This window comes from Eupeodes corollae, chromosome X, assembly GCF_945859685.1.
Source record: "Eupeodes corollae chromosome X, idEupCoro1.1, whole genome shotgun sequence".
In the NCBI taxonomy this organism is placed as follows: domain Eukaryota; kingdom Metazoa; phylum Arthropoda; class Insecta; order Diptera; family Syrphidae; genus Eupeodes; species Eupeodes corollae.
In genome coordinates, this window is record NC_079150.1 from 1557077 (window position 1) to 1575355 (window position 18279).

General features: G+C 30.4%; 2 protein-coding genes across 5 annotated transcripts in view; one reads left to right on the forward strand and one right to left on the reverse strand.

The window, feature by feature from the left end:
• The window catches only part of LOC129953197 (glutamine--fructose-6-phosphate aminotransferase [isomerizing] 2), a 233214-nt gene that overhangs the window by 138464 nt on the left and 76471 nt on the right, over positions 1 to 18279 (forward strand). The window lies entirely within an intron of this gene.
• LOC129953195 (plasma membrane calcium-transporting ATPase 3) overlaps positions 1 to 18279 on the reverse strand; it is a 127316-nt gene that overhangs the window by 104946 nt on the left and 4091 nt on the right. The window contains exon 1 of one of the 4 annotated variants that reach the window (XM_056066099.1): positions 8468 to 8668. The exons of 2 other annotated variants lie outside the window; for them this stretch is intronic. The gene's annotated coding sequence lies outside the window, so the exon portion shown is untranslated. Of the gene's footprint in view, positions 1 to 8036; positions 8056 to 8467; positions 8669 to 18279 lie in introns of those variants that run through there. One more of the 4 variants, XM_056066103.1, reaches the window with a different exon arrangement.

Here is an 18279-nt window from a genome sequence, read left to right on the forward strand (position 1 = left end):
TAGTTACCTGGTGACGTGATATTTTTTGCACATCATTGTTTATAAAATAGTCAAAGTAAAATTATTCGATATTTAACAAAAAAAAATGCAAAGAAAGATAAACAACTTTTTTGAGGATGCCTGAGGATGTTAATCAGAGAAAATTTTAGCTACAGCACATGCGCCAGATAAGAGGTGACCGTATTTTTTTAACTCCAAGTCCCAGCTTTAGTTTTAGTTTTGAGAAATCAATTTATGTGTGTTCAGCACAAGGTTATGGTGTTTTGTGATATAGCTGCTAATTACATCAGAGGTTCAGTGAGGAAAAAAGCAAATAAATATAGCGTAAATATAAAACAATGCAACCTCCTCGAGTAGGTGTAAAGATGTAGATCTGAATGCCCTAAGGGAAATTGAAAAGGACAAACTCATATTTAATATACATATATGTACAAGATGTATCTCTTATGAAAAGTAGAACCTTTGATGGGAGGATACATTTATGCACGTATATACATACGTACTGCAGGTACACATAGTAGGAGTGTACCTACTTTTCGTTGCGAGTTGTTTTTAAGAAAATTGCAAACATTTATAAACAAAAAATCTTAGAGTAAGAACCTTTGTTTTTGGTCCAAAATTTATACATACTTAAAAACTATAAAACAATCATTTTCAGACTAATTTTAATTCTACTGGTGGTTTTCCGAAAATAATTTTTAGCCTCATTATGACCAACCAAATGCTTCATGTCACCGTATTTAAAAACGTCAAATGAAAACATTCTAATTGATTAAAGATAATAGAATCGACATTTCAACGAATTTAAATAGGAAACTCACAAATGGCTTTGTTTTGAAAGATCAATTCGTAAGTCATAAGAACGCATTTTTGTTTTAATAATTTAATAAATATATATAACAAAAAATAAACCTTAAGGCAACAAAATACTTAAGAAACTGAACATTAATGAAACAAGCATTATTTAAACGATAATGTAAATGAAATAGAATGTTACAACATTTATCACTACAAAGAAAAGAAATTGATGGAATTCATTACAAAACATCATTTATCCATAGATATGAAAAACAATTATATTTTTCAAAAACAGGAACATAGTTTTTATCTCTATGTTTCAGAGAAAATTCAAAAAGATATATAAAAAAGGTAAATAGAAACCAAACTAATTACATTTTCTTTTCTTTTGCACAAACAAAACCATACTTTTTAGGGTTTTAAATGTCCTTAATTCGAATCTAGCCATTACATTTTTCTTACAATCAGGTTTTTAAAATATGCCTAAAAAAAGCTACTGTATAAATTAAGATGGCTTCTAAAAGACTTATATAAGTGTTTTTAGAATTTTGTATAACTCAAAACCCTTGCGTGATACATTCATTTTGATGTCGGATTTAAATCAAGAACGCAAAAACCCAAAGGCATTTGATAAAGTCTGGCATCTTATCTTGCTCTCTTATCGAAAAAGCGTGCGGTATCGACGAATAGCTTCTTCGTTGGATTAGACATTTTCTTTTGAACCTTTCAATACAAGTTGTTTTGGACGGATTCAAATCTGAAACAAATAAAATAAATGCTGTAGTGACCCAGGGCTCCGTTTTGTCTCCGACTCTATTTCTCATTTTTATAAATGATCTCCTGTCTGCTACTTCTAATCCAATACATTGTTTCGCTGCCGATAGTACTCTTAGCTTTGCATATTCGTTTCAAGACTCACAACCCTCATCTTCGGATGTGGAACTACAACGGCAAAATATGATTAGCTTATTAAATTCTGACCTACACAGCATTGTATAATGGGGAATAAAAAACCGTGTGGAATTTAATGCTTCGAAAACCCAGTGCTGTCTTGTATCATTAAAGCGAGATAAACCCTTTGCCACTATCTATCTAACGGAAAATCTCGACACCCTCTGAATGTGCATCACACAACGATCACAAACGCGATGTCTCCAAAAATGCAGCAAGATGTCTAGGTTTTTTGAGACGTTGAAATAAATTTGTCTCTCCGTCTGATCTGGTTACAATCTACAAAAAAAAATCTACGTCCGAAACTTGAATATAACTCTCATATCTGGGCTGGTGCTCTAGTGAATTATTTAAGCCTTTTGGACGGTATTCAAAGAAGAGCCTTTAAAATGATTGGTGACATTAACATCAGCAACTCGATTACGTCACTCGAACATCGATGCAAGGTTTCTTGTTACCGTTATTTTACCGGACTATGCTCTAGTTAGGAACCGTAATACCCGCTCTTCTAGGAATGTCCATTTTTAGCACAACTTTCACCGTACTATGAAGTAAAGAGATTCATTTTTTAGCCGTACTACGCGAATGTGGAACGCCTTGCCACGCTCTATCTTTCCCTATCATTGCGATGTTCAGGAATTCAAAATCAATGTAGACCGACTAATGCTCACACTGTGTCTTTGGCATATTAAATGTATATAAAACCTTTTTAGTGTTAGTTAATTAAGGAAACTTTGTCGACCAGTGTCATTTTTACTCCTAAATTAACATTGTTATTCAGCTTAAGCTTATGACAAAGTGCTGAAAAGTGGATTTTGTCATATCTTCGTTCGTATTAGAGTTCACATCAAATATTAAATTGAAAGCCCGTAAATACAAATAATTCGAAGTAGCATAATAACACAAGTCACAAAAAAAAATTAAAAACGCCCTGAATTTATTTTACGTATTTGCTCGTTGTATTTTAAAGCGATAGAAAAATGCTCAAAAAACCGTTCTGAAATTGTATTTTGTTGAGTTCATATCAAAAATGATGTCTTGAGGTATAAAGGGTGATTGGTATAAAGTGCACCAAAAACGGATAGAGCGAGTAGATAGGGTTAAGGCAAGGTTGTGGGGGATCTATTTCCCCCATTTAGGTCTGAGCAGACAATTTAAAAAACAACGGTAACACACACAGAGTCATCCAATATTTTAAGAGCCAGGATCCCATTCTGTAATTTTTTTTTCAAATAAAGTTGTTTTAATGAATAGTTTTTGAAAAATTTATTTTTAAACTCGAAATTTCAAATATAATTCAAACTCTTTTTTTAAAAAATTGTATGTTATTGAGAACAATTTTTTTTTTAAAAATAAAATGCAATGCAAATTTATGTTATACATTTGCAATGAAAACCGGGTGTTAAAATGTTAAGAAATTATAAAGAAGTATTTTTTCCAAGAATAACTTTTTATTGGTTTCCCAAGTTTGATCTGATCTCTAGTAGATTTTAGTTTGTAGATTTTTATTTTTTTGAAACTTACGAATCCTGAGAATTCGAAACAGTTAAAAATTTCAAAAAAAAATATACTGAATTAACGTCTGAGTCTTGAGTGTATTAGGAAACACATTTGTTTTAAGGAATATTCAGATAACAAAATACAATATTGAGGGGATACAAATATTATAATTATGATTCCTGTGTTTGGTTACATACGCAAAGCCTTATTCTTCCTTTACAATGATGATAAGAAATAAAATGCACAAATGTGTCTAAAGGGTCTGTTTAAAAATAGTACTATTAATTTAAGATTTAAAAATCTACCTGTAAAATAAGTTTGTCTTCAAAAAATTGAATGCCATTTGATTTTTCAAAAAAAAAAAATTGTTTCAGATTTTTTTTTTTGAAAATGTTAAACAGGGTTTTGTATGTAATTTATATTTGATTTTCCTAAACAAATGTTGACCCATTTTCGAGATAGCGAATTTCGAAAAACGAAATTTAATTTTTTTTAAATCCCAAACAAAAATGTGGACATTTCTTATCATTAAATATCATTTAGGTAATATGAGAGCTTTCAAAGAAAAAAGAATGATTGAAAACTGGATTTTGAGGTCCTGAGCAAATTTAAATAAGGATTCTTCTGGGGCAACACACAAATTTATTTTAGCGTAAATTCCTATCCCCAATTGGAAATCCAGTAGCCTGTTCTATCATCCAAAATTTTAACTTAATTAATGTCAAGTTTTTGAAAATTCTCAAAACAGTGAAATTAAATTTCAAAATTGGCTTTTATTATTTTATGGTTCAATTCATCTTTGATCGAACATTGAAAACTAGATGGTTTAATGTTGCAAAATTTATGAGTAAAATAAAAATTGCTTAAACTACTTTTGTATTAAATTTTAATTCTACAGTTAAATGTAAGCTTAAATACAGTGCAAGCACCCTGTATAACGACATAGAACATAATGGTGGGTTTTACACCAAGGTCTTGAATAACAACAACGTTATATTTTGTTACACTCTCAGAATTCTTGTATATTATTAGATCCATTTTCTATTTTGTCGCGCGTTTTTAGGTAGGTTCTAACGGATTTGACAGAATGAATTTAGTTCACCAGACCGACGACGCGACGCACGCAATGGACAGAACCATTTACTACAACACAACAGCTTTAAAAATCTCATCAATCATTTCATCTTCGTTAATATAATATTTTTAACCGAAAAAATATGTTTAAAATTTTGTGATAGTTTAATTTTTTTAATGCTTATTATTTCACAAAGGAATTTTAAGCTACAGCCAAAATAATAGAAAAAAAGCTTAATTTTTGCTTGTTAAATATTTGAATGTCTTGCGTAAGGCAATAGAGCTTAAGTTTGATTATTCAACTTAAATTGTTAATATTTTCTTAATGTTACTTATATTTTTTTAAATAATAAGGGCTTTCTGCAAGGCTGGACAAATAAATAGGAACACTCGCTTGAAGTCTTCCAACAACGATTTATTTCAACAAAATTAGCAAATAATTTTATAAGTAGCTATTTTTTATACAGCTCTTTAAAGTATATTTTTATTTTACAATTGCACCTTCTAAGCGTATTTTTATATGGCATAGAAAGATTAGCTTTAGAAACTGTCTCCTATAAAATTGGTATTCCTTTAAGCTGATTATCTTTTTTAAAAAAGTACTTGAAAGTATTAATATTGGTAGGATGGTTAGTGCGTAAAACTGTCATGCAAAGAGGCCTTGGGTGCAATCCCTGACTGTTTAATGCAAAGCTTGGGTACTACCTCTTATGATGAATTCGCAAATCTTCCAAAAGTAATTATTGTCATGAAAAATGCTTTCTCAAATTAGTTGTTCGGACTTAGCTTAGAACTGTAGATACCCTCTATCCCTGGCAACATAACTCGCTAATAGGAATAGTTGTGAGTTGGCCCTAGTTTTCAACCGACTGTTATTTTTTACTTGAAAGTATGTAGAATGCAATTGTAGGAATATTTTTGTTTTTTAAACGTGCGATATTTTAGAGACCCCAGTAATAATTTTAGATTCCAAATAATTTTTTAAGAAAAACTGATAATATCCCTTTGAAATTTGACTTTTTTTTAGAATATGGTTACCTACAATAACAATATTGTAATATATATTAAGGTGTACAAAATAATCAGTGTGTGATTATGTGCCCATGCAAATGTCCTGACCTGTCCTATTCAAGACAGATTTCATTGGACATGAGTGCTTAAACAAACTAAACAAATAGCTTCGAAAAGCAGCATAAACATAACACATAATGTGTTTAACCTGTTACTGTAAAAAAATCACTGTTTTTTTAAGTTTCAAAATGAATTCCAACTAAAAAGTTTAAAGTTTAAAATTAAGGTACAGATACCTGCATGAAAACCACTGGCTTTTTTGGGTTTTAGGTAATTTCTTAGGATTGACGGTGGATGTTACTTTGTGGTTTAATAAAAGTTTGATTTTTAGATACTTTGAGTTTTGGCTATGGACATGACAATATATCTACAGTACGTTTAATTTTCAGTTAACCGTAGTGGTAGTCCGAAGAGCAACAACTTAATTCTGTTTTCTTCGTGCAGTAGAAAGTTTAAAAAATAACTATTTGCAGTTTTTTTGATGTAAGTTATTTTTGCACAAAAATTGAGTAATGTTAAAAAAGTATATGAAACGTACTTAGTCCAGCTTTTTTAGATAAATACTCAATAATAGACAAATTTGGTTCTGAGCAAAGTAACCTCTTACATTCATTAATAATAACGGGTTATTCATTTTGAGGTTTCTAATGTGCATGGCTAGAATTCGACATCTTTGAATCTAAGTTGTTAAACCAATTTTTTTTTCAGTGGATCGCTTAACTATCGCACAACGTATAGAAATTGTTAAAACTTACTACAAAAATTGTGATTCTCCCAAAGCCATATATCGTGCTTTGTTTACATAATTTGCCAACTACGCAAGCGATTGTCAAAATTTGTAGGAATTTCAACAGACTGGATTTGTTACAGATATTACAAGGCCTATGCATCATCGTTTCGCTTGTACCGCTAAAAATATCGCTGCTGTAATTTGAAGTGTTGCAGATTCTTTGAAGACATTATAGAGTATTTTGCATTTGGATCTACACCTACATCCATATAAAGTCCAGCTCAGACAATTTTCAAGTCAGGTGACCATTAACAATGTTCGTCGCCACAGATACTTTTTTTTCACGTTTTTTTAATCAAAATTTAAACTTTGAGTGCAAATTTCTCAAAAGCAATTGACATGACTAATTTAATTTAATTGCAGGTTTATAGAACAAACTTCTGGCTTTCAAATGAGTAGTACTTAATTGCAAGTGTTGTCATTATCTCCAAAACGGGGGGAGATAGACCCCTTCCCATGCTAAAAAGTGCGTGTTTTTGACCCGTCTACAAAATGCCGTTATCAAATATTGGCGCTTTCAATAAAGCTTTAAGGGAAGAAAAACTAAAAATGTCACTTCTTATAAGTATGAATTTTTATTTATATTTCAAATTTTGTGTTGAGAAAAAGTAACTCCGATAGCTTACATAAGGGTATTAATGCTTTAGTTATTTTTCTTACAAAATTATATATTTTAAGCCTTTGAACTCCAAGATCTAAAGCCAATTTTATCATCAGAAGTTGTTTCAAGGCATTACAAACTTTAATCACACGCATATAACTGACAAAACTTCTATACAAAATCCTGCAGAAAACCAACATTATCTGTAGACATTTCTTTTTGTAGGTAGGTACCTAATTACTTGAACATATGTACGTATGTTTGCATGAAGGTACATACTTCCGGTTCGGTTTTCGGTTTGTATCAATTTAAAAAATCGAGGTAGGTCATTGATGATGATGACCAAAAATATAAGATAGTACTCTCAAGAGTGTATTACATGTCGCCCCGGCATAGCATACCTACCTATAATAAAATAAAATACTACAGTTCTATAGCGCAGGGAGCGCCGCAACATAAATTCAAGTATTATCTATCCATTATGTACGTGTATATGTATACGTATAACGATTTCGGCCTTAGTATTTCTATTTCTTCCGTTCCAACCAACCTTCACTTTCCAACTTTCCACTTTTCTCTTTTTCGTGCCGTCATCATCGTCAAAATTATCTCCTACAAAACGAAAAGAAATAGAGCACCGATCCTACTTTACCTAGCACCACGAACTTTTGTTTCCATGCTAAGTTTTCGCCACCTCTATACCTCCTTTTCCTCTTTTCAAGACCGTTCTCTCAAAACATTTAATTTAAACATACAAAGGGATAATAAAAGGATTGTTTTTCCTTATTTAATATTTATATTTTCAAATAGTAACACACCAAAAACGAAAGACACAAATACCAATTAAGCATTCTAAAAATATAATTAAATATTATATTGAAGTGTGTGTTGTATATACAGTTATTTGCATATAAAATGTGTATATTCTATACAAAAATATGCAGACATTATAGCTTTTAAGAACTCCTTTGCCTTTCCATTCAGCAGGCTAAGAGATCTAAGGAAATAGAGAAAGAGAGAGAGAGAGCGAGAGAGAGAGAAAGAGACTAGGTAGAGTAAGAGCAAAAGCAATCGGTGCACGATTTTTAAATATGGTTTTATTACAATTACAAATGTTGGATTCCTTTTCTTTACATATACACACATGCATACACATGTACGAACATCACTGTCTAAAGGAGTAAGTTAAAAAATAACTTTTCTCAAAGTGAAAAAAAAAGAAAAATAACGTATTTCCGGTTGGTCTATTACCTGCAATTGAAGTCTTTTTGACAAATACAACGTGGCCTCAATCAAATCACAAGCACCAGCATTCCTTTTACGCACAATACAGACAACCAACACTCTTACAAGCAACTATATTTTGTCATCACACACGCACTAAAAGTATCATCATACAAAATTTGGTAATATGATTTTTAGATTTTCAGACTTTGGCCAAAATGCAAAATGGAATTGCAATGCATAACCAAATTAAATAAAATAAAAATACATAAAATAAGCAGCAGAATTGAATTATTAGACCGATACATACGTTAGGCAGTTTTTCTTTCTATTATTATTTAGGTGAATTACAAACAAAAATTGAACTTAATTTCAAAAAATATATACAAATTTTTAAAAAAATTATTAAGATTATGTATATGTAGGTATAGAGAAAAAAACATTTGTGTTTTGCTTACTAGAGATGTTTTAAAAACTAAGCAAGCACACAACATAACACTAAATAAACAACATACGACCCGCTTTATCAAAAACCCGACGACGTCTCCTCGGTTGCTAAATGAAAGCCCGGGCACCAGAAATGACGCGAGAACGATGAACGTGGAAAGAACAAAAATTAAAAAAAGAAAATTAAAGCTAAAAACCAACAAGAACTAAGATGAACGGTATAGTACGGTATACAGTATACAAATATACAGTATAGTACACTGTGCTTAGCTTTTGTGTAAAGTTTTTTGTGTAAGGTTTGCCGTTCGTTTATGCCAAGCAAAGCAAATGACAAATGAGTGAAGACGAACAGAGGATAATGTTCCGTTCGTTAGTACACATGTATTTAAAGGGGAAGGTTTTTGTATTTTCCACCAAAAAAAAGAGACCATCAGAATCAGAAAAAGAGAAATTGAGATTTTTAAAAATGTGATGCAAAGAGCGGAAAAGAACAGAAGCAGCGGAGCGGCAGCGGCGGAAAACCTGCCAAAAATTTTCATAGTACACTAAGAAAATTCAATCGTTTTCGGTTCGGTATCCCTTTCCATACAGGCTCAGACTCCGAGTCCCATCCGAGGTCCGCAATAGGCCTCATATTTTCTTAAAATTTTGTTTGTTCATAAACTTTTACGAACTCGTACTCTCTCTTCTTTTCCTCCTCTCTTTTCTTCGCTACCAGATTTTTATGCTTCTATTGTTTTACTTCTATTTCTAAAAATCCTTAAAATAGATTTTAGAAGTATTTTTCATTTTTGTGTTCTTCTTAAGGAAAATCGCGTGTTTATTTTCAAAAATATTGTCTTTTACTGTCACAAATTTGATTTGGCATATGTTTCGTCATTATATTATAGATATCTACTAAATTTTACAACAACAAGATGGATAATATTGTTTAGAAAGTTTCCATTTCCATTATTCTATTCCACATTCTCTTTTCATTTTGGATCTTGCGCAAAGTGGGTGGAAAATACTATATACCCATATAGTTTTATAGCTTCTACATCTTCTCTGCACGCTGCCCCTTTTTCTCTCGAAGCAAAAAGGACTATGACAAATTTTCCAAATTACAAGAATTCTTGCTGCTAAAGTGCTCAACGAGGGGAATTTTTTGGATATCATTGAGACTTTTTTTTATTCTTTCTTGTCTCTTACTTTTCTCACACAAAAAACTTTACATATTATCCATATATCATCAACTAGGTTCCAAGTCATGTTGTGCATTTCTATAACTATGTACATAGTATACATATTAGAAAATACATAGTTCTTACTTGTTTCATACGTTCTAATGGATGTGTTCAAAAGTTCAAGTCCAAAAATGTTACTCATATGTCAATCTGAGCAAAGCAACGTAGTGTCAGAAAAAACCAAAAATACAAATTTTTGATCGAGCCACTTTCATACCACATACTCGTATTTCAGCTACCGAATACCTATATGAAACATATGCATTCATATGGAAGTTCCAGCAACACTTAGGGGCCTACAACCATTCATAGTTTTTGAACGGTCAGCCCTTAAAATTTCTTTGATCAAACGTTAAATAAATTGTTGTATAAAAAACAATAACTTTGATTAATTTTTAATTCGACAATTGAAACCCCTTCCACAACAAAATGGGTACTAATCACCTTATTTTTAAGTTGAGGGCTTGATAGAAATTTGTAATGTTGGTTTTTAAATAGATGTCCACCACAAAAGGTTACCTTATGTGATAAAATCCGTTAACATGGCTATATATACAGGAAACTTCTACAGATGCTTTTATTTGTCAACAATCCCATGGTGATTTTCGAGCTCTAGAAACGGTAATTTCGTTAATTAACGTTGTCTTGAGAAATTGTAAGCTGTTAAGATAGTGTTGGCATATTCTGAGATTTTGTATTGAGTTCTTGAGAAAGTTGTAGAATCTCTTTTTGAGGTATCATGAAAACACATTTATTTGTTCAATTCCATAACATATCTTGTACCTTGTAAGCTTGGACAAAATTCAAAAGTGGGATCTTGAAATGGTTAATACAGTTTTCCAACTGCAACTTTTGAACATCTCTGCAATGTTTTGTACATGTCATTATTTGCCAAATACGTTCGAAGTGGAAAATCCCATACAATTTTGCATTACAAACGGATCTCGAAATACGGTTTTTTGGAATTCGTATATGTTTTCGATTACAGTGGAGTTCGAGAAAGGGCTGATTATATTTCTTTTTATAGAGGTTCACTTAGGCGTATACTCACTATTTTGTTTAGTATTTTCATACAAACATTTTTTGTTCTTGTTCCTTATATGTTTTGAGTGAAATGAGTGTGAATGCTAAAAGGAATTTTTCATGCTGTGAAATATCAACACAATCAAAATTAGTTAGATCGTTCACATTCCTCTTCGCAAAAACTAACTAATTATAGTCAAACACTCTGCCTTTTTCATAGATAAGTTTTGGAAACCATTGCAATGTTTTCAGTTTCATATTTTTGGATGGTTTAAGAGCAAGTTAAATTTTGCATAACTATATTTATTTTCCCATTAAATTACCTACCTAGAAGAATATTTTCCGACGCCACCTTTGTTATTGGATAATTGACGAAAGGAAATTCAATACAATATGGATTAATAGTAGCAGTAAAATTGTTATTGTTTCCTTTCTCGATACACCTACCTACCTAATAAACATAAATATCGAAAATTTCGATTTAACGTATGGTTATTTTATCGAAGGAAATTTTGTTCTGGAGGAAGACAAAATTTCTCTATGACCTAATTTAACCTCATTCCCCAAAAAGCTATCGGTTCCCAAACAAATTTAATTTGACGACGATTTTAATATAACGGTCAATAAATGAGGAAAAACACTTCAGTATTATTAAAAATCTATTTAAAGTACGAGTACAAACAAAAAATCCAAATTTTGTTTACCCACCCAACTCTACACATTTAAGGATAAAAAGAATTTATAATTCCCATGAAGTCATCCTTTTGTTTTGGTAATAACTAAAGTAGTACTTCTATTGGCCTCCTTTCATGGGTCATTAGACAAGAAACCACATAAAAATATATATAGGATTAGAAAATTTAGTTTTCCTCTCACTAAGCAACACTGCAGAAACCTTTCTTTGTATTTAAAGATTGATTGTGTAAGGAATGAATTCTCAGTTCTGGAGAAATAAACGGTAACATCATCTTTTAGGTTGGAAAACATCAGCTCATGTGTTAATGTTTTGACTGAATAGCGCAGGTCTCTACTAGTCGAGAAAAGAGAGAAAAAATGTTATAGTTTAAGGAGAGTGCCTTCATATGAAAATTGAGTTAATTTCTGTTTATATTTTTAATTGAAGTCCTTACGGAACTTGAACATTGAACGTGAACTTTACAATATTAAGGCAAGTTAGTAGTATATTGATGTCCACCTTACTTAACAGTGCTGTCGCCACAGAAAGTCTCATTTTATTACTTTTTTCTATATTTCCTTTAAACCATAGTTCTTTTCACATTTATTAAGTTAAAAAGCATGACAAATATATGTTGCATGATATTTTTTTTTAACTTAAAAAATAAGTTTGTACCATAAAGTATGAAGTGTTTTACTAAAATATGTGATGACGTCACTAAAGAAGGAATCCAATTAAAATAAAATATACCAAATCATCGTCTTTTGACGCTTCTCTCAGCTTTAAATTCTTAGGATACGGAAATTTTTAAATTTGTATGCTTTTCGGAAAATTCCTTGTAACGAAACGACACCCCCGATAGAACTACTTTGCTTACATTTGCCATGACCTACAGCAGAATTTGTATGTTAGGTTGTTTAGAATTCTGTCGATATTGTTTGGAAAATGAGTGAAGGCAAGAGAGAAAAAGAGAAAGAAAAACGATTTTTTAGTTGGTGGCGGCTGAGAATATATGACAAGGAAAATGTAATAATATATCAAAGGTCCGCAGAGACATAAGAAGCTTCTAGTTGAATCTTTCAATACTAAACAAATTTAATTTTCGATGATGATGTTACATCATAGGGAAGATAGTGTTCTAAATAACGGGAGATGCTCTGATTAAAAATTTCTTCTGTGTATGGGAACGAAAATGTCTACGTCATCTCTAACTGTTTTAAAAATAGCTAATACGAAAAAGAGTCGTAATGGCTTCAATGGGTTTGTATTATTTGTCTAGTCTATTGGTCAATTTTTAATTATGTTTAGGGAAGCTCTTTTTGTCTTTTCTATATTCGAGCGACAGAGAAATATGTTATAATCCAGGATTGAAAGTATAAAAGCTTCTTACGTAAATTTGGAAAATTAGAGAGTCCATACCCTTCATACTGCCTTAACGTACATAGTATGTACATACAGTAGTGTAAAAATAATTAAAACGATAAGTAATTTCATTAAAAAGTTTGTATCGTCATGTTATATTATTGTTTTTTAACTTTATTTCAACATGAAGTAAATACTTGTTTTATGAAAAAAAAAACAAAATGTTTATTCCTTTCTTTTATTAAATACAAACATTACCAGCGTTACATAAAAAATCAACACTTTTTCAAACGAATTTGTTGTCCTGAATGGAGACTTCACCTTATAATTTCTCTATTAGGCCACGACGTTTTTAAAATATACCCTTATGAATATGCATACTAATTCTTAACACGCTGTTTATAATATTTACGAAATATTGTATTATGATTCCATAAAGTAAAAATCTTTATCTTTTTGGTATAACGTAAATCATTTTGAAGACCCAAACAGTTCTGAGGTGTCAGAAAAAAGGCTGGGCTGCAAACCACTCTGATAACTTCCTATCGCGTCTGCCGATTTGACTTGCTTAAAACTTTAACAAAACATTCGTAACAATATTTTATGTGAGATAATGATTTAAGTCTTTATACTCCTATTACTTGAGTCGAAACCGATTTTTATTTTTTAGCCTTATTACAGAATTTTGAATCACAAGATACAGCATTTTGATCATGCAGTATTTTGTGTATACAGTATTTTAAAATAGATATACAATATCAAAAACGGGCTCATAAATGTCATCAAAAAAGAAAGAATGACAGAAATAATCAAGTTTTTTTTTGAACATGAACATTTTATTTTTGACAACAATTTAATAAATATTCAATTATTTTACTTACTCATCTTGTTCTTTTTCCTGCAAAGCGTCAACAGAAATAAAATGATCGCATTTCAGCCAATATTTTTAATTTTTGAAAAGATGTTTGAGTCAAAAATCTATTTTAACAAAGATTTAGTAATGTTTTTTAGGTTTATTTTGTTTTGTATAAAAACTGTCAATTCGATGCTTCTTAAAATTTTACCAGATGTCAAAAACGTTATTTGTGGTTGCATATAATTCTTTGGAGATAAAATCATTTTTCTTGACAATTATTTTTCAATTATTGTGATTATAAAAAACCCTTGAAAAACCTTGAATTTATTTTTTTTACGGTATGAAATAGTTTTACATTTTTTGTCGCTTGTTCCGAATCCGCAGTCTGATTAAGCTATCTACATGGACTTAAACTCATAAATTCCCATATCAAACCTATCTTTATATTTGTTTTCAAATACGAATTCTTAATAAGAGCGAACATTGCTTTTATACTGTTTTGCATTTTAATGAAAAGATCCGTTTAAGCATAGGTAAATGGTTCAGCATTCTTTTAAGGTTCATGTAGGGAAGGTCAAGACTAACAACTAATGAGGATTTTGGAAAGAAATATATAAAATACTGAAATTATTTAAGCGAAATATTGAAGTAAAAGATTTGGAGATTTATCACAAATTTTACATAAACAAAAACTATTTCAAGAATTTACATTTTTTTTTCAAGTTGTATCTCAAAAAACCTACCTTAATAGATTGCATTTTAAGTCGGATTCGAACTAAGGTCATCAAACAATTTAACAAATTTTAATTTGATTGTGAGCTACATAACCTTGTTGACCAGTGTAATAGTACTTACAATTATTTCTTTTAAATGGTTAATTATGGCCAAAATTTAATTTTCATCCTTTATCAATATTTTTCCACCACTGAACACAGTTAAAGACGTGCCTGCATATATATGACACTAAAGCAATAATACAAACAGTTATGACACGTGAATATGTGATTGTGGACCGGAAGCTGTATCATTTCAAATGTACAACAGTACATATATTGAAAGAAACTAACATTTTCATGCATTTTTGCAGCCTCTCTCGATATACCTGCATCACATAAGTGAATGTTTTTGTATTTCATTAAATCAAATCAAAGGCTGGTTTTTCATGACAGATACTGAAATTGCAATTGAAAAGTTATTTATGTTTCTTTTTGTGGAACAATGTAAAAACTCTTTCCTGAGCGAAATTTGAAGTTTTACTTCTTTGAGAAGAAAAAAACTTTTCGGATCGCGACCAATTAATTATAATTTATTTGCAGACAAAGTTTGAATTTCTTTTATTTATTTTGAAGACACAACAACGAATGAGATTAAAAACAACGGCTGGTAGCTGTGAACCAAAATGAAAGTCAAAATCCATCGATTTCAATAGTTTTTTGGCAACTGAATCTATAACTTTTCAGTTAAAATTTAACCAGGATTAACTAGATCTGGGTTTAACTTGGAGTTAACTTACCACTGGAAGGCATTTAGAGATTTAAGTGCTGTTTCTTGTGAGTTTTTCATACATTTTGCTGTGCCCTATTGTAGAAAGTTTTTGTCTTTCAAATGAATAGAATGAGAAATATTAGGAGAGATGTTAAGTTTTTAACAACGGCCAGGCTCCTAAAGTATATGAGAAACAGTTAAAAATTGCTTTCTTTTTATTAACAACCTTTGAGGAAATAATAAAAACACAAATTTAGAACATGTCTCTTTTGTGCTTAAATTTTTGAATCATAATGGGATTAAAAAAGAAAACTTTCATATGTCTCATGTCGTGATGGCTGTATAGAAATTTAAAACAATTGTTTTTTCTTTAAAGTTGCTTGAGTTCGGGCTGAATAAAAAACGATTGTCAAGCTCTATTCTGTTTTAATTATTTTCTTTTAAATGGATATAAAAAGATATTAAAAACAAATTTCAAAAAATTATACCTACATCAAAAATTAAATTAAAAATTAAGTTTCTTTAATTCTGCCCGACACTGTATATGCCTAATGGCATCATCATGAATAACATAGTGCTTAATGACATGAATGTTATGACTCATTCGCATCCTAAAAGACATCCTAGTTAGATTTTTTTGTTTGTTTATATAAACTTTACGTAGTTATACATAATATGTACATACACAGAGGCTTTAAAAACCGATGATTCATCACCAACATGTGGTCAAGAAAAAAATAAGGATGTTCCAATTATGATGACGCATATAGTATTACTAAACTAAACGTACTCAAATATTAATTTTATTAAGGGAGTACATGTTGCAAATATGATTAATATTTTGTATGTCTACACAGGCAAATTGTTTCGGGGAGAGTGAAATAACTTGGCCGCCAGGATTTGATAACGGTATCTTACAGAGAGGTCAAATACAATCATTTTCATTTACTATATGAGGAGAATAAAAAATATATTAAAAATAAGGGAATTATTTACAATAAAGTGGAAAACACTTTCAGTTATTTTGTCAAAAATCATTGTTTTTGACGTTTCTACAAAAAACCGTTATAAAATCTTGTCGTCCATTCGAAAAAAAGTGTGTGAGTAACATTGACGGCTCATCCTCACTTAATAATACACTATTTGTTAACTGTAAATATCTAATTGAATTATACATTTTTTTATATGAAATACCAAGAATACTCTGTTTAAATTCGGTCCGATTTGTCGAATTGAAAATTTCGTCATTTTGCGATGTTTCAAGGTCCCTACAATCTAAATACAAAAGTTAAGAGGGATGTCTGTGTGTGCGTTTGGATGTTCGGGAAGCCCTTTTCGTCGTCCTCGTCCATATCTCAAGAACCTGTAGAGATATCGACTTAAAATAAATTTTGTTATACAAATTATAAGGTAGAAAGATACAAAAAGCACTCTCAAAAAAGGTTGGTTGACCCAAAATATCTCACGAACCAATATTGCTACGGACTTGAATTAAATTTTATATTACATATCGTGTTACACATCGATAACAAACCGATATAATTTTGAAAAAAATAACGTTTTTTTATAAACCTAAAAATCCACAGAATCCCAGAATCCACAGTTTTTTTTACAAAAAATAAAAACCTAAAAAAGACATTTTTTAACATTATTAAAAGTTAGTGAAAATTGTTTTTCGACTCAAATATCTTTTCAAAAATTTAAGATATAGACTTCAAACTACTTTCATCTGATGGAAAAGATTGATTTCGACATTCATCTACATTTTTATAAAAAATCCTAAAGTTTGATTCTCGATATCTCATGAACAAACGAAGGACTTCAAAATGATTTGATTCTGTGAAAAATTTTCTTAAAAAAAAAAATAGTTAGAAATAGAACCTTTTAAGGAATGCTATTAAAATTGCTAACTGATTTTCGACTAAAAATTTCGTTATTTCATCATATTTTAAATATTGTTCGTAATTTTTAACAATTTTTTAGGAAAATTCAACTGACAACTTTTTTACCAAAACTCGAAAACCTAAACAACCTGAAACAAAACTAATAAGAAATGTTTTCGACCCAAATATAAGGAGAATTTATTAAGATATTGAATTAAAATTATTTATCTCGCACAAAATATTGTTATGAATATATATTGCTACAGTTTTAAAAATGACAAATCGAAATTTATCAATGTGGGCGGCATCCCAATTGTTATAATTTACTAAGCTTTTTGGGGTTATGCTAATTTGCAGAGTAGGTAGTTTCTTTTTTTTTTTTTTTTTTAAAAAAACTTCCTTACAACTTCTATTGCAATTTAAACTTCTTAACCTCTTAACTTTCCATACTTTAAGGAAAACATATTCATTTAACATCTCAAAAGTATTTCCCACTATTTTGCACAGGGAAAAAAATAGAAACGAAATAAGAATTGTATTATTTTAATAGAATTATTAACTCCCAAAAATTGTTGGCTATTCTAAGACATTGTCGTTAGACCTTCAATTTTGGTAGCAGAACCTTGACACATGTCTTGAAAAGTGTGGAATACCATCAATTTGTTTTCAATTTAAACCATGAGATGTCCCAGTTCTTAGCCCTGGAGTTTCTTTTAAGTTCAACCCACAGATATTTTATTATTTTGAGGGGCCTTATATTAAGAAAATAATAATAATTATACAACTTTTATGAGTACTTTGGTTCACTATCATTTATTTGCATGTCCTCTTCGACAAAAGACAACATTTCGATGCTTAGAGTCAGGATTAAATCAGCAGCTACGGAAGGTAAAAAATAAAAGGAAAAACCGTGTCTTTCTTTCACCTTCCAAGGCTGGATGATACACGCTAACAGCAAATTTTGAAAATTTGGGTACTGCACTTTCTTCTATTTTTTGTTCAGAGCACTAGAAGAATTTTCATTCATTGAGCAACATTAATAAAAAATATTTATTTCACTATGTTTGTAAAATCTCATTCGCTGGACAAATACAAAGCCTTTTGAATATGGGCCACGTTGAAAATTTGATCTTTTAACAATCCACATGGTTTCGCTGAGGTGAAACAAATAAGTGATGGGCCTAACTAAATCAATTGTTTTTTTTTTACAATTCACATAAGGCAATATTTTTTGTTGGTTTTAGATTCGGCAGAAACTTTTTTACTTTTTGCATACCGTTTGATATGAAATTTGCAAGTTAAATTCCGTTAG